Genomic DNA, 25785 nt, shown 5'->3' on the forward strand with positions numbered 1-25785 from the left:
AATTTACGAAATTATTTGCGTTGTCATTGAAAAAGAAAGAATATGCACATTTTATTACAATATTAATTACGTACCACCCAAATTTACGAGGTTAAAAATATTGGAGTCTGTTGGAATACAGTCGAAGCCAAAATCTTATTTATTATATTCATTGTCTAATGTTTTGGATTGTACGCAAACTCTGGATGAAAAACGCTTTCCGCCATGTGATATTCTTGCACGATTTAACCTGTAACAACGTCCTTTGACCTAATGGGTCAAGTTAATAACCGTGTTGAACCATGCCCCTTATGCTTATGCTACCTCCATGCTTGTACTGACGCAATTCTTTGGAAAATCCCCAAGACTGTCTGGTAACGCAATGTGGAAGTGAATTGTCGATGTCTAAGTACGATCTGGTGGAATTGATTTCGGCGAATAAACGGCATGTTTTTTCAAAAACTGGTAAATAGCGCATTTACCGCATTTCACCGTGACTTGTATAACAGGTCATTGTCGAAGCGTGGTTTACGCACGGTTACCGTGTTCCACGCATTCACAACATATTCACGGTAGTCGATACCCACGCTGTATCATATAAAAACGATTATCAGTATTATCAATGATCAAAGACCAAGTGTTTGGATTAGACAGTCATTTTGAAGGAGATGGGCGCTTAGCCGAACGGAAACCCCAAAAATAGAAATATCCCAAAAGTGTGTGTGGGGGGGGGGGCTTAGCCGAGTTTGTCGACATCATCTATCATATATAAACGTGCCACAGAACGATAAAACAAACTGATCGCTAGCGTGGAAATTAGGACAACGCACAACGTTATGCTAGGACGCCATTTTGAACCAAAGCTCGACCCGAGTCACGTGGCTGACAACCGTTCCCAGGGTATCCCGCGGGATCTCGCAATGAGCGGAATATCCACCATTAGTATACTTTGCGCCTTGGTTTCGCGATTTCCATTAGAAGAGCGCATTGGATTGTGGGGAAATCGATGTTTATCAACCCAAAAGTCGCATGTGCGCGGCGCGACGACCACCGCCCTTCAAATTAGGTTTTCCACTCATTCTTTCATTCATATATCCATGGAACTATAGTTCCATGATATATCCATGCAAGAAAATACCCTACCCTCTTATGATTGACTTGCCGATCAATATTCAAGCAATACTCGACACTGGTTTCAAAGCTACTTCGCTAATTGTACACAATGTGTTGTACTGGGCGTTGCTCTGATTTGTGTAGCAAGTTATTTTCCAATCTACAATATCTGTTTATTTATTTTCACAACAGCAATAAGTCCATCATGACAGTAATCGTATACAAATACGTTTTCCATCAAGAATCAAACTTGTTCAAATCCCAATACATGTTCAATTTTGCCATTCATTCCAGCCAGCAGCAGTATTCGATGAACTTTTCGGTGAATATTTTTGGGTAAACATGAATTCGGGAAATTGGGCTTTCATACACTATATCGAGAAACCTATTTTTATTTTTATTAAATAGGTTAAAACTAATTTTCTTTCAAAAACATCTTGCGTGAGATGTACATGATGTGAATGGGAAAACCCATGCAAATATATATATATAAAATCAGAGGTACATTACTTGGGGTTTGCAACGCGCATAGTACTGTATGGTGACATCATGCCAAGATCCCATTCAAGTCTCATCTCGTGGATAGCGAGACTGATGCTACGACCATCTGACATGACATGGGCGGTTTGTAATAAAACAATAGAACATGTATTACCACATTCATAGTGAAAAAATGTAATACATCGAAAATGTACAGAAAATAGTTATCGTAATCAGTCATATCGTGAGCAGCTATTTTGATCCACCTGGACATCCCATTATCCCAGTTACCTCGGGCATGCGCATTCGCATTTTTTCGAGTTGGAACGCTTATGCGAGAGCGACATTGAAACGGGATCTTGGTATCATGTCACCGTAGTTGCAAACCACAAGTAATGTACCTCTGATATAATAGAATCCAAAGCGGAATTCAGACTGGAATTATTATGACCGATTAGTCTGTTGTAATTCCCATGATTACTACGTGAAGGTTTGCAAATTGCAGAATTCGCAAAAAACAGTGTTCAGTCGGGGAATTACAGGATTCGCAAATAACAGGATTTGTAAATAAACAGAATTCAGCGAATAAAATAATTTGTGAATACCAGGATTCTCAAATTACAGGATTTGCAAATAGTACAGATTTGTGAGTAAATGACAGAATTCGCGAAAACAGTATTGAATTACAGGATTCGCAAATAACAGGATTCAGCGAATAAAATGATTTGTGAATACCAGGATTCGCAAATAACAGGATTCGGTGAACTCGTGAAGTATATTTTTGAGTAAACATGAATTCATGAAATTTAGCTTTCATACACTATGTCGAGAAACCTATTTTTTATTAAATAGGTTAAAACTAATTTTCTTTCAAAAACATCTTGCGTAAGATGTATATGATGTGAATGGAAAGAGCCATGTAAATATATATAATAAAATCCAAAGCGGAATTCAGACTGGAATTATAATGACCGATTAGTGCACAGTCTCATTAGTCGAATTGGCAGTCTGTTGTAATTCCCATGATTACGTAGAGATTACAGACTCATCTTACATATACGTTTTAAATCTGTTTTGGAGGAAATCTAATGATTTAAAGAACAAGCTTAAAATACTAAAACCCATGCGGTAAATTTAGAAGTCTGAAACGAAAATTAAGTCTGATAATGCAAGTCAGTGTGCAGTTTCTACTTCAGTTAGCCGACATGATCGTGACGTCATATAATACTTGTAGCCTACATATACTAGTACATGCTGATGTAATTACAATATGTATACGTGTGATTTAGGTTCATATTCTGAATACAGTGTCTTAATTAGTTAACATCTTATCTCTTTCTATAACTCAACAGCAGCTTCTATATGTACAAGCGTGTAGAATTTAGCATGCGGTAGACGAGCACTTATACTAGTATCGTATTTTATATAAAATTAGTGTCTAATAATTTATCCCTAGTCAAGTTTGTCCCCCGTGGATTCATCTGTTTTATCTGTCACCAAAAACTTGTCGCAAACCAGTGTAGGTGTCTGTACTGTGACTATGTAGTATGTCACAGTGCAAAGCCTGCTTATTTAATTGAGAGGGCCACCCACAGAACTCACACTGGACAGGTGGTTCGTTCACTGCTAGTATCGGGTAGACATGACAATAATACTGGAAATAAAATACAAACACACCAAAATATCAAGTTAAAGATCCTTGATTTAATACTTCTCAAAATAATTCAAGATTAGAAATGAAGCACAGAAAAATACACTGAATAAAGTCACTAAAATAGGGGATTGCTTAGGGAAGTGTGCATTGGTGATAACTCACAGTTCCAGGATGTTTTATGGATGACAGTCAATGGCTTCTTGCAACACAGAGGAACGCTGTTATTCTGGAGGCACCACCGAAAGCAGGAGATCGCAGAGCAGTTCATACAAGTCTTACAGCAGAATGATGATTGGAGCCTGTATCACTCCTCAGTCTATCAAATTTATAGGCATAAATGGCCCAGATTCAGGGACAAATTACAAGCACACCTGGTAGATTCCAACTGTCCTTCCAGAGTTGAAAAAATTATGACCTGTCAATCACCTTTATGACAGTTATCACACCGTTTCTTCCCATGATTCCATGCACACTTCTATTTGCAGGGTTTGGGGTAATATGACACAAACATAGAATAAAGGATGTTGGCATAGTCTAATGTGTACATATAATGTGACCGTATTACGTGGGGTTGCTATGGTATCAGCCAATAAATTTCAAAATATATGAATGCAGCAGAATTTCCTAATATTTCGTAACAATAAAAATCACCCATATAACAATACACTATGTTTTCACTATATTTCACAGAACGATATTTTCAGACATGACGAGATGTTTTCCTCACAGGAACCAACGTTAATCGCGAGAAGTTGTTCCTTGACCATATTTGTTTTATGTAAAACAAGACACTTCGCGATGAGCGTCTTTTGCGGTCAGTAATATTTACGAACATTTTTGTTCACTATTGGCGATCCGTTCTGCTAGGATTGCCCTTAAAATCAATTTTGTGTTTCTGAGTGTGTGGTTTCCGGTGTTTTCACGTATTAATTCTTCTGTGATTGTTTTGGCTTGGCCTATTTCCCTCAAACTTGACAGGCAGGTCACACCATCACCCTAGTTATTAGGTATAATCTGAAGAAAAAAATTGGCCTATCGTTGCCATAGTAACAGCAAAAAAACTGGATAGCTTCGTGCTAAATGAATCTCCTCCTACAAATTTAGTATGGCTTTTAGTGTGGGGTTATGTTATAGGAAAATACCATATGTAAATTATATTGAGTGATTTGAAAGTATTGTCGTTAAACGTTCAGGGGTGCTCTACTCCAGAAAAACGAAGGGATGTTTTCTGTTGGTTAAAAAACAAAGATTTTAATATTTATTGTTTGCAAGATATACACTGCAAAATCGGGGATGAGGATATATGGGAATCGGAATGGGGGCAGAAGTGTTTTTTTTAGTGCGTATCGAAGTAATTCCCGAGGTGTGGGAATTTTTTTTAACAAAGTTGATGAATATACGATACATAAATTTAGAGGCGACGCTGGTGGTAATTTTCTATTTCTCGATTTAACTTTTCATTCACAACGATTCACATTGGGTACCATTTATGGCCCTAATGAGGACAATCCAACTTTTTACCAAGAAATACAGAATATCTTGGATGACTTCGGGAATTTGAGTATAATTATTTGTGGGGACTGGGATGTCTCACCCAATTTTAATTTGGACTGTAGTGGGTATGTATCTTATAATAACCCAAAAGCAAGCCTGGAAATTGACAATCTAAAGAAAGCTTTTGATTTGATTGATATTTGGAGAGTCACCCACCCAGATTCTAGAAGATTCACTTGGCACAAAAAAAAGCATCTAAAGCAAAGTCGTCTGGATTATTTCTTGGTCTTCCCAGACATTTCCTCTTTTGTTAAAAATTCATATATTTCGTACGGGTACCGTTCGGATCACAGTACGACTACAATTATTTGTAATTTTTACTTACAAAAAAGAGGGAGAGGTTTCTGGAAATTTAATACTTCACTATTGCATGACAATGTTTATACACAAAAGGTTAAAACATCAATCGAAGAGGTTGTTGAGCAATACAAAATTGGGGAGGGTGACACCGTATTGTCAGACAATGACTGGAATTTCTCTATTAACCCCCAACTATTTTTTGAAATGTTAAAACTTAAAGTACGGGGTACGACGATTGCTTACAGTACTTATAGGAAAAAGGAAAATGTGAACAATTTTCAAAAAATTGAGAATGAAATAAACGCCTTGGAACAAGAATTAAATATACAAAACTCAAATGATTTGGTTATTAAATTAGAGAATAAGAAGCAAGAGTTGGAAAATATGCAGAAAATTAAAACCCAGGGTGCAATAATGAGGTCGAAAGTTCAATGGGTTGAGCATGGTGAGCGTAATACTAATTTTTTTTTAAACTTAGAAAACAGGAATTATATTGATAAAACCATAACACATTTGAAAGTGGATGATGACCGGTCAATTTCAGACCCTAAGGAAATTTTGTACACCGAAAAATTGTTTTATGAAAACCTTTATACCTCGAAACCTACTGTACCGATTGATAATTGTTTTTCAGTCCTCTCCCCCAGTTTGTCTGAAATTCAAAAAGAACAGTGCAATGGTGAGATCACTTATATTTCTATCAGTTTTGAAAAAAATGGAAAATAATAAGACACCAGGTAGTGATGGATTTCCTTGTGAATTTTATAAGTTTTTCTGGAACGATATTCATTATTTCCTAGTAAAGTCTATTAATTATTCATTGTCTCTTGGTTACATGTCGATTACACAAAAACAAGGTGTTATCACTTTAATTCCTAAGAAAGATAAGGACAAATCCATTTTAAAAAATTGGCGTCCGATCTCATTATTGAATACAGATTACAAGCTGGCTTCAGGCTGTATAGCCGAGAGACTTAAAACGATTCTTCCGGATATTATTAGTGATTCTCAAACTGGATATATTAAAGATAGGTTCATTGGTGAAAATACTCGTTACTTGTATGACGTGTTGCAGTACACTGAGCTTAACAAAATTCCTGGTCTGTTGTTATTGTTGGACTTCGAAAAAGCTTTTGACTCTATTGAATGGAGCTACATTGATGAGGTTCTCTTAAAATTTAATTTTGGTGCTTCTTTGTACCCCAGACCATTCGTCCCGGTGTTATCGCTATCGCCACACGAGACTCCAGCTTGTCTCCTATACAATTTTCCTTCCGCCCACTTAATTTTAATATTCATATGACCTTTGCACTGACATCGATAGCCAATCGCATTCGACCGCGGACGTCACTCTAAATAAACAACTGAATAAATTAATATACCATATTTGGAAGATAGCGGGTAAATTCAACGTTGTTGGTGTGTTCCTTCGGGTTCCGAAGTCGCACGAAACGAGTTCATGTTCCGTTATCTTTCGCAAGTAAAACAGGTCGATATGTATTAAACATGGCATTTGTTTTCTTGTTTTAACCCCCTTATTACGCAAGCTTCCGTCGAAGTGGTGTTTTTTTCGACGATTTGTGGCATGTTGCAAAACGAACGAAACATTGCGGCATTCTTAGCGGTGGATAAGGGATCGACTATGTCGTCACATTTATGTCTCGTTTGAAAGAGAATAAACAACCGCTCAGAAAAATATGTTGCTAATATTTAAGTGCGGTGCCTTGAAATCGCCTGCCCGACGTCCAAATTTCAAAAGGATGTTCGATTTGCAATGACGACCGTTCATATGTACTAGGCGACGTTACTAATTACTACTAGGGTCGGTGTTTGCATTAAGAATTATAGAACAAAAGATCAGCAAAGCGGTGCTTTTGTCGGCGATTTTGTCAAAGGGATTATTGATAAAATGTTGCAAAACAGAATCGCGAGTTGGGTGAAAAATTGCGCCGGCGGCATTCTCAGCGATGGCGACACCCGAGAAACACCGTGTCACGGTGCATTCGTGCATCAGTACACCGAAGAAATACATACATATTGTTGCGGACGACTATTGTAGACTGTGTTCGTGTAGTCTTCGAGTTTGTGGACAGTTAAAGTCGTGTGTGAATTTATTCAAGCCAGGAAAAGCAGGAGGGATAACTTATGGAAATCGTCTTTCCAATTTGATCCAGTGCGACGTTGTGAAAGGAGCGACTCTGTCGTCTCATCTATGTCTAGTTTGTAAGAGAAAGATTGATAGCGCAGAAAAATCCGCCAATAATGTAAAACAGTGGCGTGAAATTGTCAGTCATTCTAATATCTCCCAACCTGTGAACGAAAGGGTTAAGCGTGCTGCCTTGAAATCGCCTGCCAAAACTAAACTGGCGCGTGTCATGTGACTTTGTTTACTAAAGATAGCGTGGGCGTTTGATTGACACTCAACTTATTAGTATTCCACCAATCACAGCTACATCTACTTTCTGGATGTGCGCAGTCAAATTGTATAGGAGACAAGCTGGAGTCTCGTGTGGCGATAGCGATAACACCGGGACGAATGGTCTGGGGTAGCTTCTTTGAGGAGTTGGGTTAAATGTCTTTACAAGGATTCTGTCTCATGTGTTATAAATAACGGACATGCAAGTGAAATGTTTAAAATATCCCGGGGTGTTAGGCAAGGAGACCCCTTGTCTCCATACATTTTTATTATTGCAGTTGAATTTCTGGCCCAGGCTTTGAAAAACAATCGTGATATTAAAGGAATAAAGATTGATAATAAAACATTATTATTAAGTCAGTATGCAGATGACACATTTTTAACATTAGATGGTTCAGAATCCTCTCTACGTACTGTCTTCCAGGTACTGACAAATTTCGCTTTAGTTTCAGGTTTGAAATTGAATGTAGGCAAGACAAAGGCTGTGTGGTTTGGGTCAAAAAAGGGATGCAGTGACAGAATATGCCTCACATTTAATTTAATATGGTTAGAAAATAATTTTGAATTATTGGGACTGATCTTCGACCTTAATTTAGAAAACATGGTGGTTTTAAATTATGAAGATAAATTGAGAAAAATGTCTTCCTTGTTTGCTTCATGGGGCTGTAGACCACTGTCTCTTTTGGGTAAAGTTACAATTGTTAAAAATCTTGCAATCTCACAACTAATCCATTTATTTTCCTCCTTGCCATCCCCTCCTAGTGCACTTATGAATCGTCTTAATGCAATTATTAATCAATTTATTTGAAGTGGTAGGCGAGCTAAAATATCCAGGGCCACTCTTAGTCGTGGTGTTGAATATGGTGGTTTAAATTTACCTAATTTAACACTATTTTCCAAGGCGTTAAAATTGACTTCGATTAAAAAGTCCCAAGAAAAAATTGCTCACCCGTGGAAAATACTTTATTTTAATATTTTTAGGAAAATTGGACATTATAAGATTTGGGAAGCAGATGCAAATTTTATTAAAAAGTATATTAATTCAATTAAAAATAACTTTTGGTCGGAAATAATGGACATTTGGCATTCTTGTATAAATCATCAAAAATTTAATTATCAAAGTCAGGTTTTGTGGCATAATTCAAATATTGCTATACAAGATGATTATGTCAACAGGAGGTTGTGGCAGGAAAAGAATGTTTGGTATGTAAATGATTTATTAGGAGATGATGGCCATTTTTTAAGTTATGAAAATTTCAAGTGTAAATACGACTGCAATGTTAATTTTTTTGAATTTCAATCTGTGTTAAAAGCTAATCCCAGGTCATGGAAAAAGGAGTTGCAGGAGAATCCTAAGAAATTAAATTCAATTGACAATTATTTTGTCCTTAATGTTAGAGACAAACCTAAACCCCACAAAAAATGTATTCGGATTTGGTTAGGAAAAATGTACCTCCTTTGGGCTGTCAAAATAAATGGGAAAAATGGCTTGAAATTCAAATTCCGGACGAAGATTGGAAACCCATTTTTAAACTACCATTTCTCTGTACATTTGATTCCAGGCTGCAGGCATTTCATTATAAATTTTTACATAGGGCAATTTACACAAATAACACTTTGTGCTTATGGAAATTAGTTGATAGTACATTGTGCACTTTTTGTAACGCTGATATTGAAACTCTTGAGCATCTTTTTATTACATGTACTATTACTAGGAGATTTTGGGGAAAATGTCAGCAACTCTGGAAAAAATGGACAAACGTTGATATTTTATTGTCTGACAGGGATATTTGTTTTGGAATACACGGCAGTTTTTATTGTAATCTTCTCAACCTTTTTATTTTAATCTGTAAACAGCACCTCTATTCTGAATCGAAAAGAGGTTCTGTCCCAAAGGTGGAAGTCGTGGAGAGTATAATGTTAAACATATTCCGTAGAGCGACAAATAGCTATCAATAATGGTTCAATGTCTAAATTTAATGAAAAATGGAATAATTTTAATTATGAGTAATTCACTTATTAGCCAGATTTGTCAGCTTATCAATAATGTTCCCCCACTTCCACTTCTTTTAAGCCATCCACTTTTCATTTTTTTGTAATTTTTTCTTTTTTTTGTAAATGTATTTATTTAATGTAATAAAAAATATAGGAAAAAAATATTATTATAAATAGCAGTGTTTATATGATCATGTTTTTGTTTTTTTATTTTGGCTACGTTGCGCACTGGTAAGAGATCACCGGTGCCAACATTGTTACACTCTATCAACGTAATCCCAACGCAACTTTGAACTATGAATGAACTGTAAATGCTGCCTTCAATCATGGAGCTTTTTGCCTCCATGTTTCAATCTAGAAAATACTATCGCAAAACGGTTGGAAATAATAAATTTAACAGCAGAATACGTCCTAGCAATAAAATAAAGTGACTTCTAAGGACTGAACGTTTTTTGCGAACCTTGTATACGAGGCTCGGTTTTAGTTATAAACCGACGTTAGCTGCACGTTCATGTCCTACCGTGACAACAGCCGAAAACATAATACTTGTTTTTGAGCGGAGCGGATGCCAACCAGCCTACCGGCTTGTTTTATAAGCTGGCTTGGTAATTCCCACCACCAATAGTAGACCATGTCACAGCATTTCAAGTACTTTTCCAACAAATCCAAAATCACTCGATAATTTTGTTTACTTTACATTTGTACTATAATTACATTTTAAGTTTTGATAATTTTATGGATACATGTACACTCACAAAAATACACCCAAAATAAGGGAATTTAGTATATAGCCTTGACAAAAAAAAGCATAATTTTCTTGTCTTAATATTGCATTTTTTTTCTTCTATCTGTGTAACTTCATGTGGATATCCTGATGAGATTTAAAGTTCAGTTCACAACTAACGGTTTTGCAATATTAGAGGCTGTGAACTTGTCCATGGAGGCTGCAAATTATTAAATATTGTATTCACTGACATTTATTTTGTATTTACATTTGCAATGAGTTCCACAGTATCTTTTTTACTGGCGTGGCTACAGTGACTGTGTAGTGTTTTTGTTTTGTCGATTGTTGTTTGTTTTGTGTTCTTGGAATGTTGTACAAAAATCAACAGCGGTTAGACAGGTATGTTATTTCCATTATGCAGTATATTGTAGACAGTACTTGTATACTTTGTTATCCAGCATAAATATCAGATTGTTCGGAAGCATGAAATTGTAATGTAAATTTCGTTCATTAATGTTGTAAGATGGCGCTTTCTCCGGGGCCTTCAGAGTCCCACTGGCATGTTGACTATGTTCCGGCCCGTTTACTTACTTGTTGTCAGTGTCTGAGTGGTATATACAAAATACTACCAAGTGAACGTCAGAATATCAAAAAAACAGAAACCTAAAAATCAGTTGCCCATGCCAAGAGAGCCGCAGAACCAAAACAATCTGTCAGCCGTCGCCGTCCACAGCAGCGATATGATTTTACACATCGAAATTGAGAATCGCAGGTGTAGACAATATGCATAGAAATGAACACTAAATACATCTATCCCGGCCAGCAATCGAATCATCAATCTTCATGAGTGACGTAACTGGCATTTCCATATATTTGCTTCTATTCCCACTATCCTAAAACGCTCAAGTGTATGTTGTCAAAATCACAAGTGTGCGTATTTTCGTACAGTGACGTAAACATTGCTACAATCAAAGACGCGCTGAACAGAAAGTCAATTCTGGGCTAGTACCATTGTCAAATTCTGGGGAGTACAGGACTATTTATATGGGAGACGTTACAATAAGGAACTAATAAAATTGCTTGATTTGCATATCAAAATCCTTTATTGGAACAGAGCATGTTCTATATTTACCAAAAAACAAAGTTTGTTTCTAGACACACAACAGACTCGAAACAATAGAAACCGTCCGATCCGAGCGACCTGCGTTCTTGAAAATCGAGTCTTATCGCCCTTGCGTTTCCGAGCAAAAAAACGTTGAGGCCAAAAACGACCGATTTTCGCCCAATCTTCCATGAATTTTTCATAATTCAGCTAATTCAGTCCAGCGGTTAGATAGAGTATTTATTAGAGACGCCCAGAGAACCAAAATTTGGGACGTGAATCGCTCCGGCGACGAAAAATCTGCGAAAATAGCCAAGGGGGTGAGGGACTGCATTTCAAAAACATATTTTATATATAGGGTATATAAATATAATAATATAATGAAACCATAATGAGAAAATCACAGAAATCTGAATATTGGTTCTAATAACTGCGAACGACCATATCAATAGTAAAAACTATATATTTAAGTATATCTTTTTACCTGTACACTATTCCAGTGTATTAGTGTACTGTGCGGAGTAAATTTAGTAATATTATATGTTGTACCTCAGTCAAGGATATATCAATGACTATACTCCTTTCCTAACGTCTTCTAAAGATTGAGTACTATTGTGACGTAATGGTGCAAAGAAGGTCGTTGATATCCCTTCAATCTGTAGCTGTCTGTCGATGAAGATTATGTTTTTGACGGATTTTACTGCATTCTCGATGACGAACGACCACACAACTTAACACAGATGTCTATTTTAATGACGTTGCCTTCACTCATATAAAGAGGTCATTTTGTCTTCACAAAAGCACTTCGTTACCAGAGGGCGGAATGGCGTATTCTATGTGTTCTCGTCCTTTTAATGTATATGTGCAGATCCTTCTATGCTAAATATATTGTTTACTGATCGAATGTAGTCCCTTAAAACGCAAAAACAAGCAGCTATCTGTTAACAGAATGATCCTATACTACGCGAAACAGAAAACGTGGTAACAAATTCATTATTGCATATAGAGGGCGTGTGTCAAATTGTTAAGTCAAAATATCTTTGACAAGAAAAACAGCGACGACAATGTTTTTGAGCGGAAAAACGTGCTAGTTATTTGCACAGAGACGATATTTTGCTCATTTTGCACCATTCATACACGAGACTATCAATTCAAACAGGGAGCTCTCATTGACCATTCCAGTTCTATTTTCACGCTTTACACTTACCATTCAAACCTAAGACTCACACATACTATATGCACTCACCATTCAAACCTAAGACTCACACATACTATATGCACTCACCATTCAAACCTAAGACTCACACATACTATATGCACTCACCATTCAAACCTAAGACTCACACATACTATATGCACTTACCATTCAAACCTAAGACTCACACATAATATATGTACTCACCATTCAAACCTAAGACTCACACATACTATATGCACTTACCATTCAAACCTAAGACTCACACATACTATATGCACTTACCATTCAAACCTAAGACTCACACATACTATATGCACTCACCATTCAAACCTAAGACTCACACATACTATATGCACTCACATTCAAACCTAAGACTCACACATACTATATGCACTTACCATTCAAACCTAAGACTCACACATACTATATGCAATCACCATTCAAACCTAAGACTCACACATACTATATGCACTTACCATTCAAACCTAAGACTCACACATACTATATGCACTTACCATTCAAACCTAAGACTCACACATACTATATGCACTTCCCATTCAAACCTAAGACTCACACATACTATATGCACTTACCATTCAAACCAAAGACTCGCACATACTATATGCACTTACCATTCAAACCTAAGACTCACACATACTATATGCACTTACCATTCAAACCTAAGACTCACACATACTATATGAACTTACCATTCAAACCTAAGGCTCACACATACTATATGCACTTACCATTCAAACCTAAGACTCACACATACTATATGCACTTACCATTCAAACCTAAGACTCACACATACTATATGCACTTACCATTCAAACCTAAGACTCACACATACTATATGCACTCACCATTCAAACCTAAGACTCACACATACTATATGCACTCACCATTCAAACCTAAGACTCACACATACGATATGCACTCACCATTCAAACCTAAGACTCACACATACGATATGCACTTACCATTCAAACCTAAGACTCACACATACTATATGCACTCACCATTCAAACCTAAGACTCACACATACTATATGCACTCACCATTCAAACCTAAGACTCACACATACTATATGCACTCACCATTCAAACCTAAGATTCACACATACTATATGCACTTACCATTCAAACCTAAGACTCACACATACTATATGCACTTACCATTCAAACCTAAGACTCACACATACTATATGCACTCACCATTCAAACCTAAGACTCACACATACTATATGCACTCACCATTCAAACCTAAGACTCACACATACTATATGCACTCACCATTCAAACTTAAGACTCACACATACTATATGCACTCACCATTCAAACCTAAGACTCACACATACTATATGCACTCACCATTCAAACCTAAGACTCACACATACTATATGCACTTACCATTCAAACCCAAGACTCACACATACTATATGCACTTACCATTCAAACCTAAGACTCACACATACTATATGCACTCACCATTCAAACCTAAGACTCACACATACTATATGCACTCACCATTCAAACCTAAGACTCACACATACTATATGCACTTACCATTCAAACCTAAGACTCACACATACTATATGCACTTACCATTCAAACCTAAGACTCACACATACTATATGCACTTACCATTCAAACCTAAGACTCACACATACTATATGCACTTACCATTCAAACCTAAGACTCACACATACTATATGCACTTACCATTCAAACCTAAGACTCACACATACTATATGCACTTACCATTCAAACCTAAGACTCACACATACTATATGCACTTACCATTCAAACCTAAGACTCACACATACTATATGCACTCACCATTCAAACCTAAGACTCACACATACTATATGCACTTACCATTCAAACCTAAGACTCACACATACTATATGCACACACCATTCAAACCTAAGAATCACACATACTATATGCACTCACCATTCAAACCTAAGACTCACACATACTATATGCACTTACCATTCAAACCTAAGACTCACACATACTATATGCACTTACCATTCAAACATAAGACTCACACATACTATATGCACTTACCATTCAAACCTAAGACTCACACATACTATATGCAATCACCATTCAAACCTAAGACTCACACATACTATATGCACTTACCATTCAAACCTAAGACTCACACATACTATATGCACTTACCATTCAAACCTAAGACTCACACATACTATATGCACTTACCATTCAAACCGAAGACTCACACATACTATATGCGCTTACCATTCAAACCTAAGAGTCACACATACTATATGCACTCACCATTCAAACCTAAGACTCACACATACTATATGCACTCATCATTCAAACCTAAGACTCACACATACTATATGCACTTACCATTCAAACCGAAGACTCACACATACTATATGCACTTACCATTCAAACCTAAGACTCACACATACTATATGCACTTACCATTCAAACCTAAGACTCACACATACTATATGCACTTACCATTCAAACCTAAGACTCACACATACTATATGCACTTACCATTCAAACCTAAGACTCACACATACTATATGCACTTACCATTCAAACCTAAGACTCACACATACTATATGCAATCATCATTCAAACCTAAGACTCACACATACTATATGCAATCACCATTCAAACCTAAGACTCACACATACTATATGCACTTACCATTCAAACCTAAGACTCACACATACTATATGCACTTACCATTCAAACCTAAGACTCACACATACTATATGCACTCACCATTCAAACCTAAGACTCACACATACTATATGCACTCACCATTCAAACCTAAGACTCACACATACGATGTGCACTTACCATTCAAACATAAGACTCACACATACTATATGCACTTACCATTCAAACTTAAGACTCACACATACTATATGCACTTACCATTCAAACCTAAGACTCACACATAGTATATGCACTTACCATTCAAACCTAAGACTCACACATACTATATGCAATCACCATTCAAACCTAAGACTCACACATACTATATGCACTTACCATTCAAATCTAAGACTCACACATACTATATGCACTCACCATTCAAACCTAAGACTCACACATACTATATGCACTCACCATTCAAACCTAAGACTCACACATACTATATGCACTTACCATTCAAACTTAAGACTCACACATACTATATGAACTCACCATTCAAACCTAAGACTCACACATACTATATGCACTCACCATTCAAACCTAAGACTCACACATACTATATGCACTCACCATTCAAACCTAAGACTCACACATACTATATGCACTCACCATTCAAACCTAAGACTCACACATACTATATGCACTTACCATTCAAACCTAAGACTCACACATACTATATGCACTCACCATTCAAACCTAAGACTCACACATACTATATGCACTTACCATTCAAACCTAAGACTCACACATACTATATGCACTTACCATTCAAACCTAAGACTCACACATACTATATGCACTCACCATTCAAACCTAAGACTCACACATACTATATGCACTCACATTCAAACCTAAGACTCACACATACTATATGCACTTACCATTCAAACCTAAGACTCACACATACTATATGCAATCACCATTCAAACCTAAGACTCACACATACTATATGCACTTACCATTCAAACCTAAGACTCACACATACTATATGCACTTACCATTCAAACCTAAGACTCACACATACTATATGCACTTCCCATTCAAACCTAAGACTCACACATACTATATGCACTTACCATTCAAACCTAAGACTCGCACATACTATATGCACTTACCATTCAAACCTAAGACTCACACATACTATATGCACTTACCATTCAAACCTAAGACTCACACATACTATATGAACTTACCATTCAAACCTAAGACTCACACATACTATATGCACTTACCATTCAAACCTAAGACTCACACATACTATATGCACTTACCATTCAAACCTAAGACTCACACATACTATATGCACTTACCATTCAAACCTAAGACTCACACATACTATATGCACTCACCATTCAAACCTAAGACTCACACATACTATATGCACTCACCATTCAAACCTAAGACTCACACATACGATATGCACTCACCATTCAAACCTAAGACTCACACATACGATATGCACTTACCATTCAAACCTAAGACTCACACATACTATATGCACTCACCATTCAAACCTAAGACTCACACATACTATATGCACTCACCATTCAAACCTAAGACTCACACATACTATATGCACTCACCATTCAAACCTAAGATTCACACATACTATATGCACTTACCATTCAAACCTAAGACTCACACATACTATATGCACTTACCATTCAAACCTAAGACTCACACATACTATATGCACTCACCATTCAAACCTAAGACTCACACATACTATATGCACTCACCATTCAAACCTAAGACTCACACATACTATATGCACTCACCATTCAAACCTAAGACTCACACATACTATATGCACTCACCATTCAAACCTAAGACTCACACATACTATATGCACTCACCATTCAAACCTAAGACTCACACATACTATATGCACTCACCATTCAAACCTAAGACTCACACATACTATATGCACTCACCATTCAAACCTAAGACTCACACATACTATATGCACTTACCATTCAAACCTAAGACTCACACATACTATATGCACTTACCATTCAAACCTAAGACTCACACATACTATATGCACTTACCATTCAAACCTAAGACTCACACATACTATATGCACTTACCATTCAAACCTAAGACTCACACATACTATATGCACTTACCATTCAAACCTAAGACTCACACATACTATATGCACTTACCATTCAAACCTAAGACTCACACCTACTATATGCACTTACCATTCAAACCTAAGACTCACACATACTATATGCACTCACCATTCAAACCTAAGACTCACACATACTATATGCACTTACCATTCAAACCTAAGACTCACACATACTATATGCACTCACCATTCAAACCTAAGAATCACACATACTATATGCACTCACCATTCAAACCTAAGACTCACACATACTATATGCACTTACCATTCAAACCTAAGACTCACACATACTATATGCACTTACCATTCAAACCTAAGACTCACACATACTATATGCACTTACCATTCAAACCTAAGACTCACACATACTATATGCAATCACCATTCAAACCTAAGACTCACACATACTATATGCACTTACCATTCAAACCTAAGACTCACACATACTATATGCACTTACCATTCAAACCTAAGACTCACACATACTATATGCACTCACCATTCAAACCTAAGACTCACACATACTATATGCACTTACCATTCAAACCTAAGACTCACACATAATATATGTACTCACCATTCAAACCTAAGACTCACACATACTATATGCACTTACCATTCAAACCTAAGACTCACACATACTATATGCACTTACCATTCAAACCTAAGACTCACACATACTATATGCACTTACCATTCAAACCTAAGACTCACACCTACTATATGCACTTACCATTCAAACCTAAGACTCACACATACTATATGCACTCACCATTCAAACCTAAGACTCACACATACTATATGCACTTACCATTCAAACCTAAGACTCACACATACTATATGCACTCACCATTCAAACCTAAGAATCACACATACTATATGCACTCACCATTCAAACCTAAGACTCACACATACTATATGCACTTACCATTCAAACCTAAGACTCACACATACTATATGCACTTACCATTCAAACCTAAGACTCACACATACTATATGCACTTACCATTCAAACCTAAGACTCACACATACTATATGCACTTACCATTCAAACCTAAGACTCACACATACTATATGCACTCACCATTCAAACCTAAGACTCACACATACTATATGCACTCACCATTCAAACCTAAGACTCACACATACGATGTGCACTTACCATTCAAACATAAGACTCACACATACTATATGCACTTACCATTCAAACTTAAGACTCACACATACTATATGCACTTACCATTCAAACCTAAGACTCACACATAGTATATGCACTTACCATTCAAACCTAAGACTCACACATACTATATGCAATCACCATTCAAACCTAAGACTCACACATACTATATGCACTTACCATTCAAATCTAAGACTCACACATACTATATGCACTCACCATTCAAACCTAAGACTCACACATACTATATGCACTCACCATTCAAACCTAAGACTCACACATACTATATGCACTTACCATTCAAACTTAAGACTCACACATACTATATGAACTCACCATTCAAACCTAAGACTCACACATACTATATGCACTCACCATTCAAACCTAAGACTCACACATACTATATGCACTCACCATTCAAACCTAAGACTCACACATACTATATGCACTCACCATTCAAACCTAAGACTCACACATACTATATGCACTTACCATTCAAACCTAAGACTCACACATACTATATGCACTCACCATTCAAACCTAAGACTCACACATACTATATGCACTTACCATTCAAACCTAAGACTCACACATACTATATGCACTTACCATTCAAACCTAAGACTCACACATACTATATGCACTCACCATTCAAACCTAAGACTCACACATACTATATGCACTCACATTCAAACCTAAGACTCACACATACTATATGCACTTACCATTCAAACCTAAGACTCACACATACTATATGCAATCACCATTCAAACCTAAGACTCACACATACTATATGCACTTACCATTCAAACCTAAGACTCACACATACTATATGCACTTACCATTCAAACCTAAGACTCACACATACTATATGCACTTCCCATTCAAACCTAAGACTCACACATACTATATGCACTTACCATTCAAACCTAAGACTCGCACATACTATATGCACTTACCATTCAAACCTAAGACTCACACATACTATATGCACTTACCATTCAAACCTAAGACTCACACATACTATATGAACTTACCATTCAAACCTAAGACTCACACATACTATATGCACTTACCATTCAAACCTAAGACTCACACATACTATATGCACTTACCATTCAAACCTAAGACTCACACATACTATATGCACTTACCATTCAAACCTAAGACTCACACATACTATATGCACTCACCATTCAAACCTAAGACTCACACATACTATATGCACTCACCATTCAAACCTAAGACTCACACATACGATATGCACTCACCATTCAAACCTAAGACTCACACATACGATATGCACTTACCATTCAAACCTAAGACTCACACATACTATATGCACTCACCATTCAAACCTAAGACTCACACATACTATATGCACTCACCATTCAAACCTAAGACTCACACATACTATATGCACTCACCATTCAAACCTAAGATTCACACATACTATATGCACTTACCATTCAAACCTAAGACTCACACATACTATATGCACTGACCATTCAAACCTAAGACTCACACATACTATATGCACTCACCATTCAAACCTAAGACTCACACATACTATATGCACTCACCATTCAAACCTAAGACTCACACATACTATATGCACTCACCATTCAAACCTAAGACTCACACATACTATATGCACTCACCATTCAAACCTAAGACTCACACATACTATATGCACTCACCATTCAAACCTAAGACTCACACATACTATATGCACTCACCATTCAAACCTAAGACTCACACATACTATATGCACTCACCATTCAAACCTAAGACTCACACATACTATATGCACTTACCATTCAAACCTAAGACTCACACATACTATATGCACTTACCATTCAAACCTAAGACTCACACATACTATATGCACTTACCATTCAAACCTAAGACTCACACATACTATATGCACTTACCATTCAAACCTAAGACTCACACATACTATATGCACTTACCATTCAAACCTAAGACTCACACCTACTATATGCACTTACCATTCAAACCTAAGACTCACACATACTATATGCACTCACCATTCAAACCTAAGACTCACACATACTATATGCACTTACCATTCAAACCTAAGACTCACACATACTATATGCACTCACCATTCAAACCTAAGAATCACACATACTATATGCACTCACCATTCAAACCTAAGACTCACACATACTATATGCACTTACCATTCAAACCTAAGACTCACACATACTATATGCACTTACCATTCAAACCTAAGACTCACACATACTATATGCACTTACCATTCAAACCTAAGACTCACACATACTATATGCAATCACCATTCAAACCTAAGACTCACACATACTATATGCACTTACCATTCAAACCTAAGACTCACACATACTATATGCACTTACCATTCAAACCTAAGACTCACACATACTATATGCACTCACCATTCAAACCTAAGACTCACACATACTATATGCACTTACCATTCAAACCTAAGACTCACACATAATATATGTACTCACCATTCAAACCTAAGACTCACACATACTATATGCACTTACCATTCAAACCTAAGACTCACACATACTATATGCACTTACCATTCAAACCTAAGACTCACACATACTATATGCACTTACCATTCAAACCTAAGACTCACACCTACTATATGCACTTACCATTCAAACCTAAGACTCACACATACTATATGCACTCACCATTCAAACCTAAGACTCACACATACTATATGCACTTACCATTCAAACCTAAGACTCACACATACTATATGCACTCACCATTCAAACCTAAGAATCACACATACTATATGCACTCACCATTCAAACCTAAGACTCACACATACTATATGCACTTACCATTCAAACCTAAGACTCACACATACTATATGCACTTACCATTCAAACCTAAGACTCACACATACTATATGCACTCACCATTCAAACCTAAGACTCACACATACTATATGCACTTACCATTCAAACCTAAGACTCACACATAATATATGTACTCACCATTCAAACCTAAGACTCACACATACTATATGCACTTACCATTCAAACCTAAGACTCACACATACTATATGCACTTACCATTCAAACCTAAGACTCACACATACTATATGCACTTACCATTCAAACCTAAGACTCACACCTACTATATGCACTTACCATTCAAACCTAAGACTCACACATACTATATGCACTCACCATTCAAACCTAAGACTCACACATACTATATGCACTTACCATTCAAACCTAAGACTCACACATACTATATGCACTCACCATTCAAACCTAAGAATCACACATACTATATGCACTCACCATTCAAACCTAAGACTCACACATACTATATGCACTTACCATTCAAACCTAAGACTCACACATACTATATGCACTTACCATTCAAACCTAAGACTCACACATACTATATGCACTTACCATTCAAACCTAAGACTCACACATACTATATGCAATCACCATTCAAACCTAAGACTCACACATACTATATGCACTTACCATTCAAACCTAAGACTCACACATACTATATGCACTCACCATTCAAACCTAAGACTCACACATACTATATGCACTCACCATTCAAACCTAAGACTCACACATACTATATGCACTTACCATTCAAACCTAAGACTCACACATAATATATGTACTCACCATTCAAACCTAAGACTCACACATACTATATGCACTTACCATTCAAACCTAAGACTCACACATACTATATGCACTTACCATTCAAACCTAAGACTCACACATACTATATGCACTCACCATTCAAACCTAAGACTCACACATACTATATGCACTCACATTCAAACCTAAGACTCACACATACTATATGCACTTACCATTCAAACCTAAGACTCACACATACTATATGCAATCACCATTCAAACCTAAGACTCACACATACTATATGCACTTACCATTCAAACCTAAGACTCACACATACTATATGCACTTACCATTCAAACCTAAGACTCACACATACTATATGCACTTCCCATTCAAACCTAAGACTCACACATACTATATGCACTTACCATTCAAACCTAAGACTCGCACATACTATATGCACTTACCATTCAAACCTAAGACTCACACATACTATATGCACTTACCATTCAAACCTAAGACTCACACATACTATATGCACTCACCATTCAAACCTAAGACTCACACATACTATATGCACTCACCATTCAAACCTAAGACTCACACATACGATATGCACTCACCATTCAAACCTAAGACTCACACATACGATATGCACTTACCATTCAAACCTAAGACTCACACATACTATATGCACTCACCATTCAAACCTAAGACTCACACATACTATATGCACTCACCATTCAAACCTAAGACTCACACATACTATATGCACTCACCATTCAAACCTAAGATTCACACATACTATATGCACTTACCATTCAAACCTAAGACTCACACATACTATATGCACTTACCATTCAAACCTAAGACTCACACATACTATATGCACTCACCATTCAAACCTAAGACTCACACATACTATATGCACTCACCATTCAAACCTAAGACTCACAAATACTATATGCACTCACCATTCAAACTTAAGACTCACACATACTATATGCACTCACCATTCAAACCTAAGACTCACACATACTATATGCACTCACCATTCAAACCTAAGACTCACACATACTATATGCACTTACCATTCAAACCCAAGACTCACACATACTATATGCACTTACCATTCAAACCTAAGACTCACACATACTATATGCACTCACCATTCAAACCTAAGACTCACACATACTATATGCACTCACCATTCAAACCTAAGACTCACACATACTATATGCACTTACCATTCAAACCTAAGACTCACACATACTATATGCACTTACCATTCAAACCTAAGACTCACACATACTATATGCACTTACCATTCAAACCTAAGACTCACACATACTATATGCACTTACCATTCAAACCTAAGACTCACACATACTATATGCACTTACCATTCAAACCTAAGACTCACACATACTATATGCACTTACCATTCAAACCTAAGACTCACACATACTATATGCACTTACCATTCAAACCTAAGACTCACACATACTATATGCACTCACCATTCAAACCTAAGACTCACACATACTATATGCACTTACCATTCAAACCTAAGACTCACACTACTATATGCACACACCATTCAAACCTAAGAATCACACATACTATATGCACTCACCATTCAAACCTAAGACTCACACATACTATATGCACTTACCATTCAAACCTAAGACTCACACATACTATATGCACTTACCATTCAAACATAAGACTCACACATACTATATGCACTTACCATTCAAACCTAAGACTCACACATACTATATGCAATCACCATTCAAACCTAAGACTCACACATACTATATGCACTTACCATTCAAACCTAAGACTCACACATACTATATGCACTTACCATTCAAACCTAAGACTCACACATACTATATGCACTTACCATTCAAACCGAAGACTCACACATACTATATGCACTTACCATTCAAACCTAAGAGTCACACATACTATATGCACTCACCATTCAAACCTAAGACTCACACATACTATATGCACTCACCATTCAAACCTAAGACTCACACATACTATATGCACTTACCAATCAAACCGAAGACTCACACATACTATATGCACTTACCATTCAAACCTAAGACTCACACATACTATATGCACTTACCATTCAAACCTAAGACTCACACATACTATATGCACTTACCATTCAAACCTAAGACTCACACATACTATATGCACTTACCATTCAAACCTAAGACTCACACATACTATATGCACTTACCATTCAAACCTAAGACTCACACATACTATATGCAATCACCATTCAAACCTAAGACTCACACATACTATATGCAATCACCATTCAAACCTAAGACTCACACATACTATATGCACTTACCATTCAAACCTAAGACTCACACATACTATATGCACTTACCATTCAAACCTAAGACTCACACATACTATATGCACTCACCATTCAAACCTAAGACTCACACATACTATATGCACTCACCATTCAAACCTAAGACTCACACATACGATGTGCACTTACCATTCAAACATAAGACTCACACATACTATATGCACTTACCATTCAAACTTAAGACTCACACATACTATATGCACTTACCATTCAAACCTAAGACTCACACATAGTATATGCACTTACCATTCAAACCTAAGACTCACACATAATATATGCAATCACCATTCAAACCTAAGACTCACACATACTATATGCACTTACCATTCAAACCTAAGACTCACACATACTATATGCACTCACCATTCAAACGTAAGACTCACACATACTATATGCACTCACCATTCAAACGTAAGACTCACACATACTATATGCACTTACCATTCAAACTTAAGACTCACACATACTATATGAACTCACCATTCAAACCTAAGACTCACACATACTATATGCACTCACCATTCAAACCTAAGACTCACACATACTATATGCACTCACCATTCAAACCTAAGACTCACACATACTATATGCACTCACCATTCAAACCTAAGACTCACACATACTATATGCACTTACCATTCAAACCTAAGACTCACACATACTATATGCACTCACCATTCAAACCTAAGACTCACACATACTATATGCACTTACCATTCAAACCTAAGACTCACACATACTATATGTACTTACCATTCAAACCTAAGACTCACACATACTATATGCACTCACCATTCAAACCTAAGACTCACACATACTATATGCACTCACATTCAAACCTAAGACTCACACATACTATATGCACTTACCATTCAAACCTAAGACTCACACATACTATATGCAATCACCATTCAAACCTAAGACTCACACATACTATATGCACTTACCATTCAAACCTAAGACTCACACATACTATATGCACTTACCATTCAAACCTAAGACTCACACATACTATATGCACTTCCCATTCAAACCTAAGACTCACACATACTATATGCACTTACCATTCAAACCTAAGACTCGCACATACTATATGCACTTACCATTCAAACCTAAGACTCACACATACTATATGCACTTACCATTCAAACCTAAGACTCACACATACTATATGAACTTACCATTCAA

General features: G+C 36.7%; 1 protein-coding gene across 1 annotated transcript in view; it reads right to left on the minus strand.

Moving 5' to 3' along the window:
* LOC146742774 (glutathione S-transferase theta-1-like) overlaps positions 1-25785 on the minus strand; it is a 40611-nt gene that overhangs the window by 4757 nt on the left and 10069 nt on the right. The window lies entirely within an intron of this gene.

This window comes from Saccoglossus kowalevskii, chromosome 6 (genome assembly GCF_978046115.1).
Source record: "Saccoglossus kowalevskii chromosome 6, keSacKowa6.1, whole genome shotgun sequence".
Lineage (NCBI taxonomy): Eukaryota > Metazoa > Hemichordata > Enteropneusta > Harrimaniidae > Saccoglossus > Saccoglossus kowalevskii.